Source organism: Amphibalanus amphitrite, unplaced genomic scaffold, assembly GCF_019059575.1.
Source record: "Amphibalanus amphitrite isolate SeventyFive unplaced genomic scaffold, NRLGWU_Aamphi_draft 000474F_arrow, whole genome shotgun sequence".
NCBI classification, from domain to species: Eukaryota; Metazoa; Arthropoda; class Thecostraca; order Balanomorpha; family Balanidae; genus Amphibalanus; species Amphibalanus amphitrite.
The window spans coordinates 194,579-214,508 of NW_024881968.1; the positions used below are offsets into that span (position 1 = coordinate 194,579).

Here is a 19,930-nt window from a genome sequence, read left to right on the forward strand (position 1 = left end):
GAAAACCCTCGATTTTGCAGCACAATCAGTTCGTGTTATCATATCATGGCTTGATCTATTTTGACCTGGCTTGGTCTTAGTATTAAACTACGCCATATTGTGAGTGATGACATTCCAAACGCACAAATGACTACTCCTGGCGTGCTCTGTGATCAAACGCAGACGTTTTTGGGTGCCATGGTGCGTAGCTGGGATGAAATGTTTGGTTGGACAAATATCTCTGCTTATTTGAACTGGGTCCCGGCTGAGAGTGTTTATTGAAGCTCCCGGCTGGTGCCGCCGAAATGCGGGCTCCGGTTCAGTAGGTCCAGACAACGAATTAAATTTCGGCGAACTGGGTCCCATGCAACTGCGAGGAAATGTCTCGTGGCGTTCGCTAGAAGTGCCCGTCTTTGCTGTGCTCCACCCCGCCTCCACCCTAGTCTACCCCTACCCCTCCCTTCAAAACTGTCGACCCGCCCTACCCCGCCCTACCCCGCCCGTCGTCCACCGACCTCGGCTATCATTTGCCGGAAGTTGTCCGACAACACACCGCCCGGTCGCCGACCGATAACAGTCTGTGGGTCGCCCGGTCAGAGACGCTTATCCGCTGACTTGGAGAGCGATGTGCGCGCGAGTGGTCGACGTCTGTCAACGGACAGCCGGGAGGAGCTGAGAGGAGCTATCAGTGTCCATGCCGCCGCGGCTTTGTGCTGACCGCTCTTTGCTAGCGCCGTGGCCTAGATGGGCATGGGGGCCCCTGCAAGGGCCTGTCATCATCTGTGATCTGCCTGTTATCTCTCAACTGTTATCTCTAACCAACCAGTCCAGTCTAAACCAAGCTTAGGTCCAAGATAAGTCCAGTCCTCATCAAATCAAAGCTACAGTCTTGTTCAAGTCCAGTTCAGGTAGTCATAGTAAAGTCAAAACTCCAGCCCTGATTCCTTCCCAGTCCTACAGACCCTGTCCAGTTGATTCGCTCCAGTCCAAGCCCAGTCCAGTCCGCCATTGGCCCTCACTCGTATGCACAGAACAGACTGGGGCAGTGCCGGCGGCGAACAGAGATCGTTTTATTGGAGGCAGCGACGGCGAACGGTGAGCGCGGCGGAGCTGACCGCTCGGTGGAGCAGCTGAATCACCTCCCCTCGGGCTGAGCGGAAGGCAGTCGTGGAGCTGAGGGTAGCGGGGATGGTGCTGCTGCTGCCGGAGCCTCTGGCGCACCTGTCAGAACAGGCTGTCATCGTCCAGCGACTCTCAGGCTGACCATTTTCCAAACTCTACTCGAGATATGACCAAGGTCGTAAAGTCAGTCAGCGTCGTTTCGATTCCCTACAGATCATTTTTGGACTACGGTTGGTAACAGCTCTTTGTAACGGTCCATCTTACTGCTGCGAATACCAAAACGGCACAAGGCACGAATCACGTCGGAAGGGGCGGTCCGCGGTCGTGATGGTCATTCAGAACGGCTCGCGCGGGCTATTAGTCGAGCGGCTCTCGCGAACACTTCATCAGAGAACTTCGCTCGAACCTTTCCTAGAGGACCATTTTCAACCATCAGTTGGCTTCTCAAGCTGCGAGCGTGCTGCATCCATTGCCCGTCTGTGGCGCCGCTCCCCCGTGGATCGAACTCTCCGCCGTGCAGATTGCATGACCGCCTCGGTCACGCCTCTTCAACTAAACCTGCCAAAGATGGACCTCCGGATGGATCTCGGAATGGCTCGAGTAGACCTAGTCGTGTCGAGACGTTGGAACGTTCAACGTAGTGTGGAGCTGCTCGAATCTCATTACAATACCGTTGGCTGTATGGCACCGCTGTTAGACCGTCAGTCTTCGCGACACTTGGCAGTCCGCTACGTAAGCCTCTCTATGGTTCTCCGCTTTCCGTGGGAAGACAAGTGATGTGATGAGATCCCTAAATGGACACAGACTCGAGTGGCGTAAACATCTGTGTCAACAGCGCTGAGAGGGAACAAACACACAGATACGGAGATGAGACTCACCCAGGTGTGAAGCTAGACGCCAGGACGATGTGCGTGTTGACCCGGCGTTAGATAACCGCATATTTCGTCATCTTGGAGCGCTTTTGGAAACAGGAAATTTCGTCATTCATGGAAGTTTATCAGCTGCTTTTCTCGCGTTCGATTTTTGGATTGCTGTTCTGCGAAGACACTAAACTTCCCAATTGATACATCTGAAAGCGGATGTATGCAAGACGGACGAAGGCAACCGTGGTCTCATACACCCAGCTTCTGGTCGCCTTGCGCCTTACACATCCCAGCGCCTTCCTGTTCTGTGCCTCAGCCCCTGTAGTTCCGCCGGCGAAGGCGAAGGCGCCACGTCGGTCGGGCTGTCGGTACGCGCGACCGACCACCACGACACGCCTCCGGCCCTGGGCTGATGGGCGGCACACGCCGCTGATGACCGCCTGACGCTCGTCACGCAGTGGTGATGATCGTGATTGTAATGGTGATGGTGATGGGTGGTGATTGTCTTGAACTGGTGTTAATGTCGATTAAGCAAGCAGTCATCGATGACAATGCTTTGGCTAACACTCAACTTTTATAGCAAAACAGTATACCTGCTTGGCACCCAGTCATTCATGGGACGAAATCTTTCCTTACATATGTCGCGATCATTAATATCAATTATCACCTCCGTTTAGTACGTTTTAGCCGACCAGCCCAAAGCCGGAAGCGGCAGCGTCGGTCTGTGCTGCGGCGGACCTGTTCCGAGATACGCAGACACGTGTTTGACCTGTCACTGATAACGCCAGCCTTGGGTTTGACAGCGGGGGCTGGTGGCCGGGTCCAGCCGCCAGCCGGGAGTCATTTGTTTATGAATGGTCGTGGTGGCGGCTGTGGCGCCATATGGGAGGAATGTCAGCCGGTAGACGAAGTTGGCGCCGGATCGGGATGTGTCGGTTAGTGGAGAGAGGGCTGGGGGTGGTTGTCGCGCGATGCCGCTGCCCTGACCGGTGACATTGGTGTTATTTCGGTGAAACAAGATCCCACATGGGTCAGAAACCTACTTGGGATTATAGTTTGGTCCAATGTCATCATTGCCATTTGATGGCTTTTGTTTTTATTCGGCTGATTACGCCATTCTGATGTCCTAGCAGGGCCATTGAATACAAGTTGGGAATAAGAGTTCTGCGAGTTCTGCTTGGTTCACCGTCTTGCCTTTGTATTACCGTTTGGTGAGCTTTGAGATTGCTCCATGTGAGGGCGTCCCATGTCAGCATGAACCTCCGCCGGACCACCGTGACCTAACGGTGATAGAGCGTCCAACCGTGACGGACTCACGGGATTGAGATGGCGGCTGATGGCCGGATGTGCCGTGATTGGCGGGTGTGGCAGATTGACAGGTGTAACGCGAGTGGCAGGTGTGACAGATGAGATGATTCGTGTGACGAGCTTTTTAGATAGTGAATGAGATGAGCTCTGCATCTGGAGTAAATTGAAACGAAGTGAAGTGCATTTGAAGGCGTGTGGTTATGTCTTTTTTCTATACCACACAGACAAACTGTGGCTTTCTGAGCATCAGCAACGGGTCCCCTTCCCCAGTGGGTTCCTTCGGAAACATGGACACAAGCATGGTTTCCACTTTCGCAGCACATGAGATCACACCCATGCTCTCCTGCATCGTGATAGGTCACTGGGTGGATATCCGGTGCCTGACTCGAGTTCTCGTGTCTTGTAAACGGTGAGACTCGGTAGTCGGTAGGAACGACAGTTGGGGAGATGGAAGCTTGGGATACCTTTTGACATTACGTAACGTCGTGATGAGATGACATCGGTCATAGCCCAGATGACCATATCACTGAGATACATTGAATTGCGCTCCTTCTGAAGTTAAAATGCATTCTGATTAGAACAATACGACAGTTCTGTTATACATGGCTTACCAGACCTTCCCTGTACGAATTCCACGTTTCGACCCTGACGAATGGTTCCTGTCTCTATACCGCTCCAGAACCCACAGACGTCGTGTTGTGTAACCCGCCCCCAGTCCGCCTCACTCCCCCGTCTATCTGTGCGGGACCAGTCCAGACTATGGTGGAGGCGGCGGTGGTCGAAAGGGAAACTGACCCCCCGCTGCGAGCGTGCCTCACTGCCAGTCCCCAGTCACTGCCGTGGGCGGAGATGTAGAGTGGCGAAGACAGCCTTTGAGCTTTTAGAACGGTGAAGCCAGCCACCTTGTGAGGCTCCAGGCGAAGTCAGCTAGTCTTTGAACCTCTGTTGCAGTGAAGCTGGTCAGCCTCTGAGCTTCGGGTGTTGCGGGGAAGTCAGCCTTTGAGCCTGTTGAGAGGTGAACCCAGTTTCTGAGTCTAGAGCAGTAAAGGTAACCAGCCTGTGCGCCTGCCAAGTCAGGGAACCTCTGAGCCTCTAGAGCGGTGAAGCTACATAGCCTCTAACTTGACCCGGCCCGACGAGCTCGCTCTGTCTGACCCGACGACCAGCCGACGTTGCTCACCAGCTGGCAATGTTCGCCGTGTGAACGGCCCACGTAGCTGCGTGCATTAAAAACTGACGTCCGGCGCAGCTCCTACGAAAAACTCGCCCTCAAGACCGTCACGTACTCAGCAGTGGACAGGAGCGTGTTGACGTGGTGGCGACGACTCTCTCTCTCCTCGTGACCTGTCCACTGGAGCCTGATAACTAGGATCCTAGGATTGCAGCCTCAGATTCTACCTTTTTTTGTCCGGGTGACTTGCTCACCGTACCTCGATTCGTTTTAACCACTTCATTCACTCTTCTTTTAGAGGACTTCGCCTCTCATGAACAATCTGCTCTCGCAGTACCGTTGCTCTTTTACTGAACAATCGCTGCTGTTTTACTCACCTCGACATTGTTTCGTTTCACTTATCTTTCGTCCTTGACGCTATTAGTTCCTCCATATTTGTTACCTGATCGATCATTATGTCCGCTATCCATAAAATTACCATCTGTTATTTCTGTCCTTTTTGCGCCTACTTCAATTTACCACTCTCGCCATGGCCCGTCTCTTATCTCATTCAAACGGTTTCCTGGATATGCGTAAGATGTGTGCTCTCTTGCACGGTTCTATGATTTCGCTAACATGCCATGTCAGTCGTCGAAAGTTGGTCTCTTGAAGTTTGGATAAACTGTCTTTTGAGACCATCCCTCCGTCAATAGTCTTGACCTCATGTAGTTAATTGTCCATCCCTCTTAGTTTGACAATGGGCGGACTTTTCTGTCACGAGATTGGTATGCTGATTTCATATAACAAGGCGCTTAATCATCTGTTAACTGGTTTGAAGTGAAACTTCAAACAAGCAACTGGGTTGATTGTCCGGCCCGAATACCAGTTAGGCTTGCATACTTCTGCTATCATTCCACGCACCAGAGACGCTCGTGGGTGTCGATGACTTGACCAGTGACAAATGCAATGAGATCCTTCATCGCCATCGCCAACACGCACCGCCAACTTATGGGACCCTATCCTGGTCTTCGATTCCAATTTCTTATCCACGATCACCCCGCCACTTGTTTTTCTCGTCTCCGAGTGATCCGGAACAGTGAGCGTCGCAGTGATCAAAGTTTGGGTTGCATTCCAATGTCAGGAGTCGTACTCTTCTCCCCGCGTTGTTCAGTGCTGCTGCCATTGAGTTCAGCCCTCTCCGGTTCGTTCGTTGCGCGTGGCTACTGATCACCTGATCAGGAAGTACCGGCACCGTGCGTGCAACCACCATGCCCCGGTCCCGTCCCAGCCCAGTCCGTGCCGAGCGGTTGGTGCTGCTGATGGAACCGATGGCAGCGGTGGCTGCGTGTCGACCGAGTCCCGACCCACCGACTAACCGACCGGCCGACCAACCTACCGACCTTGGCTGGGCAGAGATGTGCCGTCTGACGGTAAAGGTGGGGCCTCAGGTGGTAGGCGCTGCTGGTGGGGCCTTAGCTGGTGGGGTTTTACGATGGAGGCCCAGCTAGAAGCGTTTGACAAGAGATGTGGTTTTGACTGTATGCTTCAGACGGAAGGTTCTGAGTCTGACGTTAGGGCCTAAGCTGTTGTGTGTGCTGTGGGGTGTGAGGCTGTTCTGCCGGCCTCACTTGGCTTCCGGCTCCGACACTCTTCGGGTCTCATCACCGTATTCTTACCTTGCTCTTTCCTTGTCCTTTCTATTCCGGCTCTATTCGTACCAATCAACTCTCTTACATCTTCTTCCTTGGGCAATTATGATCGGTCTCATTCAGGTCTGATTCGCCCTGAAGCCATGACCTGTTGTGGTAATACCGGCACCCTATTTACATACCATTGCTGTCTGTGGGGCGCCGCGAGTGATCTCTTCCCGTCGGCTCGACCTCGACTGTCAGTCAGAGGGATGGCGATCCACCCACGCAGAGAAAGGGAATCACAGCTGAGAGCGATGGGGAACCACAGCTGAGAGTAATGGAGAATCACAGCTGAGAGTACTGGAGAATCACAGCTGAGAGTACTGGGGAATCACAGCTGAGAGTACTGGAGAATCACAGGTGAGAGCGGTGGGGAACCACAGCTGAGAGTACTGGAGACTCACAGCTGAGAGCAATGGGGAATCACAGCTGAGAGCGATGGAGAGTCATGGCTGAAGTCGATGGAGATTTGCAGCTGAGAGCGATGGAGACCTTTAGCTGAGACTAGTGAAAAATCGAAAGCGATGGAGAATCACAATGGAAAGTGATGGAGAATCATAGCTGAGAGCTCCAATTGTGAGGATACGGCATCGGCTCTCTTCTAGCTGGTCTGTGTCCGTCTGCCTGCCTGGCTGTCTATCTGTCTGTGTGTCATTATGTCTTGTCTGTACGTCTGCGTGTTTGTCTGTACACCTGTGTGTCTGTCTTTTAGTAGTTAGTTTGGAGGCTCTATGTAAGTGTGTGTGTGGGGGGGGGGGGGGGAGGAGAGAAGTTTGTACCCCTTCTGTTCATCTCTCCCGTCGCTGATTCTGCGTGTGTGGGGAGGAGAGAACAACTCATGAGCTGAGAATGTGACCTGACCCTTAACCTCTCCTGTAACCTGACCTATCCGACCTGGGCTTAATTCTACGATTATACCAGGCATAGTTTTGGTATGTGCGGTATCCAATTCAACCATTATACCGCAGCGTTGTCATTAAACGATTACGTAGTTTACCACTTATCGGATTCCAAGATATCTCCAGATTACACAATCTTGGACGGGTGTCAAGCCATATGCATTTACTGTCAGCTTAAGACGGCTTAATTTCTTACCGTCCCTCCAAATCACATTTATTGAGTCTGATAAATTTGGGGTCCTGCTGACTGCATATCAGTGGAAAGAACTTAAGGTTAGGGGTAGAACGTTCTTCTTCAAAGTGCACCATCCCGAACCATATAATGTTTTGCAACTGGTTTTAGAGACATGTCAGCTCTCCATTTCACCCAGCTCTATTCTATCAGTTGTGCACATGAGCAGCACCGTCCGTCCCTGCAGGAGGAATTCCTGCCTCCCCGCGGGGAGCTCTCCCGCTCGGCCCTATCGCTCCATCGCCGGATGCCGGGGTGGTCTGCTGGCCCAGATCTGGGCGCCACTGCACTCTGATCTCCGCCTTTTTAACTCGGTCGTCCTCTGTAAACATTGAAGCCATTCATCTTTTTTTTACGGTATTTCGTCTTGCCGAATGCTGTTGCAAAGACCCTAAGCTCATGATTTTTTCATGTAAAATTTGGTGGACCATTTCTATGTTGGAAAGCTTTTATTACGGAGCGAGCGAAGCGAGCGTAGTCTTTCCTTAGATTAACGGAAATTTCTGAGTATGAGCGGCCGGCCGGCCGGCCGGCCGGCCGTGGTCACGCTTTTGCGAGGCTTATATCTCAGCAACCACTTGACCGATTTACATGCGGTAAATTTTGTAGGGTAGCTTCATTCCTTCTACCAAGTATTGGACTATTCCCGATGCATGCGGGTGACCCCTTATGCACGTGCCACGTGCAAAACGAAGAGGTGTCACTTTTGTAATTGTTGCAATATCTTGGTAACTACTTGGCCGATTGCGCTGAAAGTTGGCATGTAGGTAGGCACCCACTAGGCACTGCATATCCATGTGCCAGAGTTGGGGTGCTGCTGCACGTGCGTACGTGCAGGGGTCGTTTCCAGATCTCGAGAACGGCTGGACCGATGGCGCTCAAATTTGGTACATGGTTAGGGACCGGTTAGTAGGGTGCCGTGCACAAGTCAGTTGGGACCCATTTTGCACGTGCGCACGTGCAGGGTGCCGCTTCCAGATCTCGAGAACGGCTGGGCCGATTGTGCCCAAATTTGGCGCATCGCTAGAGACCGGTTAGTAGGGTGCCGTGCACAAGTCAGTTGGAGGTACCCCCTCGCAATTTCGCACGTGCAAGGCCCACGCTCTCGCTCGCTCCGTTAGTCGCCCCAAAAGGCGTTATACTGGTTTAGTTGTATAGCAATCGTTCATCTTCCATACCTACCCGTCTCGATGCGGTTGTTACTTGTTATGGAAGCGCCGCTGGGGCCACCCCGCGGCAGCCGGCGGCAACACGCCAGTTCGCTGTCTGGCTCATAGATGGCAGCACGGGTGCCGCCCGGCTCTCGATCCGCCGCCCACGCACTGTCGTTAGGCGACCAAAGCCAGAGCCGCCGGTCGGCCGGTCAGAAGCGGGCATCGAAATGCGCCGGCCCGGGATGCTGTGAGCTATCCATGTCTCATGAGTCCCCTGTAATAGGACCTGTCCGTGCTTCTATCCTCAGGATACTGAAATCCTTCTCCTCCACGCCACAACCCCCTTCCGGGCTGGGCAGGCAACTTTATCTCATGCGGGCTGCTCCCTTGGAGCGGCACCGCTGCTCCCGAGGGAGCGCACCCCGTAGCCGGGTGCAGTGAGTGCCTTGGGGCTGGGTGGCCTGTCCTCTGGACGGGCTCAGCCCCGGCGACTCACTAGGGTGCCTGCCTAGACAATGTCTCCCCCTAATTCCTATCATCCTTCCGGCTCTGCAATGGTCTTGTCAGACCGAAAGGGCCTAACCCAACAAAACAAAAAAACAAACAAAAAAACCCTGTAATTATGTAAGTTGTGAACGGTAATGAAATGACGGATTGGCCATGAGTGGGGTAAAGAGAAAATGGCTCTAAAATCACCATTAGTTTTTTTAGGATGCAGTTGATGATAAACGGCCTTACAATTCACAGCCATTGTGCTAAATAGTTTAAACATCAGACAGTATTGCCTCATGGCTCGACTTGCCCCTCCCTCGGGGCCTTACTTTCCTGCTCCCCGTGGGCCGTGACCATCCCCGGTGAAACCGTCACCCTTCCGGTCCGTGCCCACGCCCGTCACCCGTCACGGGCGCCACTGCCGTCACGGCGGCGGCACGTGTTGCCCGTGACGGTAGTGATGGACCGGATTTCCGCCTCCTACCGAGGTGATGGTTGGACTTTTCAGCCTTTGGGGCTGTTTTTTGGCAAATACTTTGCAATTGGTAATGTCGCTCATTTCAATAGGAAAAGAAATGCGTTTTTCAATATTTTGCACGTTGACAAGAGCATGGTACTTAATGCCATAATATGATCCGTAGTGTGAAATCGTTTAAATCAGGCGATGTTTCTCGGTCTGGCTGCTTGCTCATCTGTCTCTGCTACCTGCCACAGCAGATTTTCCCTCTCCGTGCTATTCAGGTGTGTTCGAACCACCCTAAGGCCTTTAGTCATCGTTGGGAGCCCCCCTCCCCCACCTCAGCTAGAAACAATTCTGCTCACCCCCTATTTACGACCCCTCGCCGTGTCCGCACTAGCAGCTCCGCCGTAAACCGATCAGCCATCATGTCACTGCTGATGGACGGCACAGCGGCGACGAGGGACGGCGAACGTTTCACCTTTTTACGGGCCGGGTGAGGGTGTGATGTGAATTCTGAGTCGACGTGGTTCACGGATGTGTTGAACAAGAAGGTGTAAAGTGCCGTGACGCACGGCAGACTGGCTCGTTAGTTTTATTTATTTATAGGCATGACACAGCTGGTTTGGGTAGAGAAGTGCGGGTTTGGGCCGAATAGCGCGTTTCTCACTATCGGTGATAGCGCCTTATGCTGAACTGCAGTCTCCGCTCGGGAACTGCAACGCTGTGTATGGCAGCTAACACCAGCCTCCGCCGCGGCGAGGGGAGGGGCCTGATCGCACCGGCTACCTTTCGACACCACGGAAAGCACAACAGGCTATCGACCGAGGGATACTGTGACGCACTTTGATAAGATTGTTGGGATCGTGATTGACATCGGAACTCGGTATCGCAGTGATTCACTGGGATGAGTGACGGGGCAGAGGTTACCGATCTGTCACGGTACAGTGTTATGATGGGTTGTCCCAGGTGTAAGAGAGGGGCCCATGGTCTCTGAGAGGATCATGAGGTGGTCCCTGTCGTCTGTAGAGGACCATCACGGTCTAAGAGGACCATCATTGCCACGGTTAGGCGTTGTGACGGGTAGTTGTTTCCGGTGTCTATGAGAGGACCATGGTTCCGGTGTCTATGAGAGGACCATGGTTTGGCCCGTGGGATCCCTGAAGGACCGTGGGGTGGTCCCTGGTGTTTCTGGAAGGACCATGAAGTGGTCCTTTGGTCTCTGACTGGACTTGGTCTTGACTTGACTGGAGTTGGTCTCCGTGGTCTCTAAGAGGACCATGAGCTGAGCTCTGCCTCCAGCTCTGAGCTCTCTTACCCGCGCTGTGTGCCCAGTCTCGCGGTGTGAGCAGCCGCTGACCCGTGGCCGGTCATCGTTACACCGCGGTCAGTTGACCGGACTCAGTCGAGCCGACTGCAGCTCAGCGCTCACCGGACACAGCCGAGCTCACAGCAGCCGAGCTCACTGCAGCTGAGCCAGACGAACCTAGAGCCGGACACGGCTGGATGACCCGTGCACTAGGCAAATCTGACGCGGTCGTAGCCGGGCGGAGTCAGCGGTGACAGGCGGATCCAACGTCTGACACGGCCGGTGGGTCAGGCAAACCTGGCGCCGATACAGCCGACGGAACACAGTCGAGTGACCTGTGTACCTGACGTCGATACAGTCCAGTGCCTTGTGTATCAGGGCTGACGGCGATACAGTCGAGTGGACTAAACACTGGATGAACTACCCCGCTTCCTGATAGGTCATTCCGCTTCAGTGGAGATGGGCACTGGGTCGGATGGTTGGTCAGTGTGAAATGACAACGTGTAGGGGCTCTCGACGGCTATAGCTTTGATGATATGTTTATTTTCGGTGTTTGTGCCGCTTCCGTGGTCATATATTTGTGTTGTTCCTTTGGAAAGTTCTTGCGGTTAGCGGGCGTCAGCTTCCACTCGTGAATTTCTCGGAACAAGTTTACTTCGATCCGTTGGTTTTCGGTTCCTTCCATTGCTCAGTCGCTGAGCTCTGTCCGCACGGCAACCCGTGAGCTAGCCCTCCGCCAGCCGCCAGTCACCGTTGCACCTGCCACCGCCTGTGGAGAGCACGTATGACTCGTGCCGTGCCCCCGGGCGCCGCCCACCGCCCACCGCCCTGCGCTCGGAGGAGGACGGGAGGCGTCACATCGCACGTGGGCCGCGCCGCCGGCGGACGTGTCACTTTCAGTGTCACGTTCAGTTTCACGGTCTGTGACACATTCGGTGTCACGTCCCGCGTTGCACCTGTGTTGAGCTCGTGTAGGTCCGTGTTCTTCGTGTAGCGTATTGATGCATGGTGGTTGCGTCTCTCACACATCAAGACCGTTAGTAAGACACCTCTGAGAGACTGTGAGAGACCAGACGCGGTCGAGCCTCTTGAGAGACGCGGATACATGCAAGAGACAGTCCATGAGAGACTCATAAGATCCCCGTCCCACCGTCCAGAGATCCGCAGCCCAACCGTCCAGAGCGCCGCGGTCTGGCCGTCCGGTGTGCGCGCCCGGCCGTGTCGCCCGCCTGGCTGCCTGTCCGGCGACGGTGGGGCGGAGGGATATCGCTGGCGGCAGCGGCGCACTGGTGACGGCGGAGCAGCCGGCTCAGTACGGCGCCGGCGGCGGTGACGCGAGGAGCGGTGACGGTCCGAGGAAGGGTGGTGATTGGTGATTGGTGACGGTCTGGTGACGGTCCGAGTGGCTGGTGATCACAGGTGACGGTCCGGTGATCGACACCAGTGGTTAGTGTCGATTCATTGAGTGGTGACGATCGACCTCGGTGTTCGGTTAAGAACAGCTGACCGGTGCTGCCTGTTCCCGACAAGTGCTAGTGCTTCTTCTGGTGCCAATCCGTGTGGTGCTAGTGCTGGTGACAGATGGAGGCCGGCGTGGCCCGCTGACTGGTGCCGTCGTGCTGAGTTGGTGCCCGGGACGATGTTACCGGACAGTCCGACCGACGGCGGGCCGGTCAGCGGTCTGGCGGCGCCCAAATTCAGCATGCTGACACTGGCAGCCATGGTTCGACCCGGTCTGATCAGACGACTGAGCAGCCTGGGCAGCGGCTCCGCGGCCGCCGCCAGCCCCGAGAAGGTGATATGGGGGGGGAAGAGGGGAAGAGAGGGAGGGAGGGAGGGATGGGAGATGGACCGGGAATGGGAGGGTAGGGTCATGGATGAAGGAGAACCTTTCTTCATGTTCTTGTTTCATGTTCAATGTTTTCTTCAGGTTCTTTCATCCATGGTAGGGTCACAGGGTGGTGGTTGACTGGGCTCATACTTCAGATGACAGCAGCTCACCTTTAAAACGCTTAGAAATAGGAGATAGGGGTTTTATTTATGCTTTAGGCCATGCAAAGTTTGTGTGCTTCTTTATAGTAGCCGGTGCTCTTCGTATTACCGGCCTCCCCCGCGCAGCATTTGAACCTGTTTGAACCGTGGACCAACCTATCTCCAATCTCCATTCATAACACCGAGTATCAATGCTGGGTATTCAGAGCTGAGTCTTGTCAACCATATCAGCTGAAGCTCTTCCAACTCTTATGATGATTAATGATTAATACACCGACCTCCTCAACTGCCCCCGTCATCATTCTTTCTTCCTTTGTCATACTCACCTCCCCACGTCAGCCCACTGGCCATAACTAGCTCCTCAAACTACAGACGGTCTGTGTGACCCACCCCAGCGCGTCACTGGCTCTGTCGAACTGTGCCGAGATATAGCCCGGCTGTATTCAGCTCTGTTCCGCTCGCCCAGTTTCCCCCAGCGGGATGTCTCCGTCCGCTCCTGACGGGATGTTTTGCCGGGTGTGGCTCTCCTGCACCGTTCCGGGTCCGTGAGAACCTCGCGTCACGGTCCTTTGTGACGCGTCGTGACGGGTGACGAACAGCCGAACCGGTTCGTCACATTGAAACGGACGCCTCACAATCACCGGTTCAATGGTTAGCGTTGGAAACATAGTGACTGCGTGTCTGTTCTGGTTTAGATTCCATTCATTGAAAAGAATTACTAACTGAACGGTCCAGGGTTGAGCCAACTTTATTTATTTTATTTGCCATTTGTATTATTCACGGAGTCCATGGGTTGACGGTTGACCGGCTGAATCCCCAAAGACACTTCATCAAATGTTGATACCAGTTCCTGTGGTTCCGTCAGCAATCAGCAGCAAACTGTTACTTCCCGAGGTTAGTAACAGTTTGCTGTCTGCGTCAGTGCAGCCATCTCCGAAAGGTAGCTCCCCACCCCCACCCCCTCCACCCCGCCCGCCAGCTGGCCGGCGCGCGCCGCCGTTCGCGTGGGAGCGCCATTCTTTGCCGCGTTGAGCAGCTGAGCGGCGCGGGACGGCGCGGCAGAACGGCGTGAAGACGACCGTTTTTACGGACTGCGGTGATCGGACGGCATCCGGTCAGACGGAGCCATGGATCACAGACTGTGGGACCAGGGAACCTAGAGAAGACGGGATGTGAGACCAAGGGACCACGGGATGGACCACGGAAACAAGGTACCATGAAACCAAGGGATCACGGAACCTTAAACACGGGGAGGCTCCATTATCACAAAGATTCAAGACTCAACAGTCACGGATCTTGCATCCGAAGATCGTGGATCAATGAGGAACCAAGGGAATGAAGACGGGACTTGCAGTTACATGGAACTCTGCCGTTCGGTTGGGTAGCAAGGCAATGTCCCAATCCACCGGGTTCACGCCAGGAGCTAAGTTATTCGTCCGTAATTACCTAAACGTGAGAGTTTCTGACCACAAGTGACAGCTGCTTGCCGTGAAGCTGTGATCTGTCGCTGCCAGGCTGTGCACCGTGATTGACCGGTGACGGTCCGTACACGACGCTGACAGGTTGACAGACAGCTGACTGGAGTGTCGCTGACAGGTCTGCCATGGGCTCGCCGCCCGGTACATTGTAATGTGATGTCTCAGTTACGGGGTCAAGTCTCAGGCGCGCAGTGACCCGAGTTGTGGTGCTCGAAACCTCCAATTAGCCAAGGGTCAGGTCAGACCGCCTTCTCACAATGAAGCAATCAGCGAGCGAGTTTTGTTTTGTCTGGTGCAATTACTTGCTGTAGTGCGGTTTGTGGGACGTAAGCTGGGCACTTAATAAATCCCAGCGCAGTTCCCAAATAAGACGCATGCATGATGCTTTACGGCGCTGTCTGTATAGGTGAAGCAGCCTTTTCTTATTCTGATGGCGTCTGACATTGACTTATGATGGACTACCGCAGTCTTCACATCCTCAGCCCCGATCATCATAAATCGCGACACCTGCCACTCTTGTATACCAAATATCGCATGCTACCGCATACGTTGCATGGCGTACCGGTCCACCGGATATTGAGCGGACGCACACATCCGCCCCCGGGCCGGACCGGGCTGCCTCCAGCGCTGTGACGGCCCCTGATCGGGTGACGGCGGCCGTCTCGAGTTACGCCGAGTCACGCCGGCGATGGGGCGTTACGTGTCGCTCCGTCACATATCGTGTCGTATCGGGTGTCAGGCCGAAGCCCCGCGGCGGCAGGGTTGGGGAGAGAGGGGAGGATGGTGGCTGCGGATGTGCGCAGTGCGCAGTCGACAGAGGTGTGGACTGCCCCAGGAAATTTGGAGCTAATCTTTCTGTAAGGGAACGCCTCCACCGTTTTTTTCTTTATCTGGCTACGCATTTTTGCAATCAACAGGAGGCATTTCTGTCTTCAATAATGATGTCAACAAAAATATAAGCATGATCGTCGAGATGCTTCACGGGAATTATATTATTATTAGCTGAATAGCTGAATAGCTGAATAAGATACCCGGTGATGCCCGCCCCATCATATCCTTCCTGCAAGCCTGCCTCTGCTATGGGCCGGAAGCGGTGATATTCCCACACTCAGCACTGTGTGTGTGCGTGATGAACACCCGCGTTCGTCCGGCGTGGGACTGCGGGGCGCCGTCTGCCGCCCCGTTCCGCCCTGCGCTGTTTGTTTGTTTGCGTGTGTGTCTGTGTTTCCGTGTGTTCAGCTGACGTGACCATGTGTGTGGTGAGAAGTGGTTATGTGTTTGTTAGTCGCTCTCTAGCTCTGTAACACAGAGACCTGGTTGTTTCTGTGACCGTGTTACCTTGTCGGTGGTTTGTGACCTGTTCCGACCCCGGTTGGTGCGTTTCTCTGTATTCCGACCTGACGCGTGTCCCAGATCCTGTGGCTCGCGCCCGTCCGACCCGTCCTGCCGGCCGCACCGGGCTGCGGACGAGCCGGACGCGCGCCGATCGACCCGCCCGTCCGGACGGGCGGCATTCCGCCGGCGGGACTGTGGTGGGTGACCCAGGAACGTAACGCGGAGAGCGAGGACCTCGTAAATGAGCGCAGACACAGGCCAATTAGACGGTGGAAGGGCTGCGGGGATGGAATAGTCGGAATTACTCGTTAGTGGGTGTCTCGGAGGATTGAGATACGTCCTCAAACTTCGGTCTCAGTCAGCAGTCAGCACACTTTGTCCATTCTTGGCGATGCTTTGCTTTCCATCGTTCATCTCGGTCTCCTGTCTCGATATCCCGTATCAGTATCTAACCTAGCTCGCACTGGCTCGTGCGCTGTCTTTCTCCGACCACCTCTGGGAGCGGGTGTGGTTCACCCGTGGGAACGCTACTGCCGTCCCGTCGTTTGTCACTTGTCGTTTGTCATTTGTCGTCTGTCGTTTGTCGTCGGTGTCTCTCACGCGCGGTCAGCGCCACCACGGCCACCGAACGGTGGACGATGGGCGTCTGGCGGCTAAACGGTGATAAATGCGCCTTCACTAGCCGGACATTCTCGGGACGCGCCAGACCGAGATCTTACCATGGTGAGGAATTCTTCATCCGGGTCTCTTTCACTTGAACAGCGTGGTTGATGATCTTACAATGGTTTGTCGGAGTTCATGGGTATCATTGGATGGTGATTTCTAATTTGTTTTTGATGTTTTAACGGCGTCCAAATTACCTTGGTGGAGTGACTTCTCTCATGGCGCCTTGGTTACCACTGGCCTGATGTAATGGGTTTTCTCTTTCTGCGGCGGTGTGCGCGGGTTTCTATCGTCCGTCTCCCTATAAACGCTTACCCGAACCCATTCATTCCGTACACTGATGGCTTCTCCGGTCCGGTTGTTAATTGGCGTTTCGAATGCTTCGTTTTTTGGCTATGTCATCCGGCTTTAGGTTCAGTGACGTCACCGGTCCCATCCAATGACGTCATGTGCGCTCTGCACTGTCGTGTCGTCTCACTGTGTTTAGTACGGCTCTTGAATACCATTGACGACGGATCAGTCCCTGTGGTCGCGGTGGCGGCGGCGGCGGCCGGGTGCTTGGCCTGTTACTAAGGACGCCTTGGGAAGGCCAACACTACTGCTTAGACTGAGACATCCCACCAGCGACTGATGGCATGACGTTGACCCGAGGCCCGCAGCAGCTGTGCCGATCATGTAGAGCTGTCCTCTCCGCCTGTGTGTCGATTCTGTTATCTGTCGTGTAGGTCGTGAGCGTCGTGCCGTCAGAGGCGGAAGCTGGGCATGTTTTGCCGTGTTCGCGGCGTGTTGTGATTCGCTGTGATGTGTTGTGATTGGCTGTGATCGGTACTGGGATGGGGTGATGGGCGGGTGGAGCGTCACGCGAACCCAGACGGGTATTCCGACAGAGGAATAATTGTCGGATACGGTATAGGCGGGGAGACAACATACGACCACTCAGCTGGAGCTCGGTGTCGAATTCGATAGAAGTGACAAGTCGCAGGAAAAGAGTGTCTCACATTAGTCTGCAGATAATTTGTCTCTGATTTTGTGTTAGGGAATGCCGAGTAATGGCAAAAGGTGTCACACTTTGATGCCGATCCGAAAGCACGTCCGACCAGCCCCGATCATCATCCACTGCCCTTTCATTCCCTTCCTCCCGCTGCACTGGTCAGCGGCCCGGCCGGTCGGGGCTGCGGCAGCTCTCCGGTGCAGCTCTGCAGCTCCGCGGAGCCGCCCAGCCGGGTCAGAGACCGGGCGAGGTCGTCCGCCACATCGCCACGCCGCCGCCCACTCCCCTGAGCGGCTCTCTGCCGGCGGCGGTGGCTCCCCAACGGTCGGCGCCGCGTGGCGCACGTCAGCCGCCGCCCGTCGTCTGATCGCTACGGAGGGAGAGGCGGGTGATGGGACAGTGTGGGGCTTCTAGCTTTCGTAGCTTCTCGTAGCTTCTTCGAGCTTCGAGCTTCGTTTGTATCATTCTTAGTCAAGTGTGACGCCCGTTACGCGAATATTTGAACTGCGATATTTGTTTTCCTTGACTGACGCTCGATGTATTCAGAAACTCACGAGCGACCGATTGTAGTTGCTGGACCGCAGACAGGTCCATTTGGGACTCGTCTCTCTCGGTCCGTGCTGTCTCTGTCCTCACTGGACGCGTGGCGGGCAGCGTCCCGTTCCCGGGCCGCCGGCGGGAGGTGAGGTGGGGTGGTTGGACAGGACCGGTTTGGGCGGTCGGCGCGTCACACCTCCCCGGTCCGGAGATTGAGCCGTCCTCTCCTGTCACCGGCGGACCGACAGGGCTCACTGGACTCGGACAGGGTTGTCTGTTCTGGACAAGGTTCTCTTGGCGATTCTATGGGGCCAGGATCCTCTAACCGTGATACAACTGTATCACTCTCTTAGACTTCTAGTTGATCTAACTTCGTCATGTAAGGCGAACATCATGTTGCTGGGTTTGGTTGAGTGCTGTTTACATCGTTATTTCGTATGCGCGAGGGGTACAGGCAGCTTTTCAATGGTTCCATCATCGTGTCGCCTCCCCCGCGTCCCATGTAAGTGGCCTCACTTGGTCACGGTGATTCACGGGCTAACCGTGACCCGAACACCGATCGGGGTATCGGCGGCTTCTTCAGTCCATTCGTGGCACCAATCGACAACTCTTTTGGCGGCTGCCTTTGTCCCGGTATGGACACCAGCTCTGTCTGGCCTCCATCGCCCGTCATCCCTTCACCTTGTCTGATGCTGTTTGAAATCTAGGACGCTGCATCAGCCTTGAGAGTGGTCTCATGTTCTTGTGTCGTCTCCAACCCCGCCTCCCGCGTATAATCTACCGTGCCCTTGTCCCCCTCCCCTTGGTTCTACCCGTAGGGCGTCGAAGGCAACTTCGGTCAGGGCGCCCTAGAAGTCGAATAATTATCACCGGTTAACCGTCCCCTTCTTCATCCCTCTGTCTCCTCATCTAACTATGTCTCCTGGTCTTTCTACCACTTATATCTCCCACGTCTCGTCTCCCCAATCTCCCTTTCTCCCTTTTCTTTCCCTCGTTCCTTCATCTCCCCGTCTCGCGTTCCACCTTCTCCGTACCGTCTGTCCGTATGCCCTCCGTACGTCTCCCCTTTTGTTCCCACTTTCCCATTTCCCTACCCTCCTTCTCCCTTTTCGTTCCCTCTTCCCTCATCTCCCTGTCTCCCGTTCCCTCATTTCCTTGCCTCTCGTCTCCCGTCTCCGTCTCCCCGTCCCGGTCTCGCCGCCGTGGCTCCGCTGGAAGGTATGCGGTGCGGGGGCGGTCTCCGGCCGCTGTGACCTTGCTGCTCCGTCCAGCCGGCAGGCGGCTGACCGGACCTGGACCAGACCGTCGTCAGCGCCCGGCGGGAGGCGGCGGCACCCAGCCGCCCTGGGCCAGGGAGGAGACGGGGACTTGATCTGCTCATGGCTAGGGAGGAGATAGGCGGTGACTTTCCTCTACCACGACCCAGGGAGGAGATGGATTGACGCTCCCTTCAACTGTGGGCCAGGGAGGAGATGAGGCGATGGTGGCGCCCTTTCGCCCCGAGCGAGGGAGGAATTGGGTGGTGATCCCGGGCCAGGGTGGTGGTTTGGGCTTAACTTGCACCGGGCGATGTTGAGACGATTGATGATCGATTGCGCATAAGAGAGAATAGGAGATGTACGAAAACTGGCCACTGAACAGTGAATTCCTAGGAGACTTTACTGACTACTTTGACGTGTATGCTGTGTAAGCAGTGAGCGACTTTAGACCGTGTCAATCCTCGAGTACAGCAGCTCTGGAGTGAAACATTCCACGTACCCTGTCCCATATAATGGCTCCTGATAGCTGAGGCCGGTCCGTGGCTCTGTCGCCGCGTGGAAGACAGGGTCATCCCGCTGTGGCGGAGAGCTCATGGCGGAGCGGGTCGCCGGCTGAAGAGGGGAGGTGTCGTTGCCGCCTTGGCGACTGGCTGAACGGTCTATACGAGATGGAGAAGGAGCAGGCGGACAGCCAGGACGGCTTCCTTGTTCAGGATGCTTAGGTATTGCAAGTTAGCAAGTTCAAACTGATCCAACGGTTGCGCTGCGTGTAGTATCTTGTGATAAAAATGGTTTGCAGAACAACCAAGGTTTTTACGGAATGCTTTCTAAACCTATTTACTTGTATTCTCAATAAACCTACCCACTCCTTACCTGTGCATTACATGGTATGCTTCCCACTTAATCTCTCTGATGCCCCAAATGCTGCTTGTTTGCGACATTGCCTCCAGCGACCCCACCCCCTCCATCCACCTTTCTCCTCGCCGTGACCTGTAATGACGCACCCACTCCCTCCCAGC

The 19,930-nt window shown here is 54.9% G+C and overlaps 1 protein-coding gene across 5 annotated transcripts in view; it reads left to right on the forward strand.

Annotated features, from left to right (window-relative positions):
* Positions 1–19,930, forward strand: part of LOC122392199 (serine/threonine-protein kinase N-like) — a 131,367-nt gene that overhangs the window by 20,069 nt on the left and 91,368 nt on the right. The gene's annotated exons all lie outside the window — the stretch shown is intronic.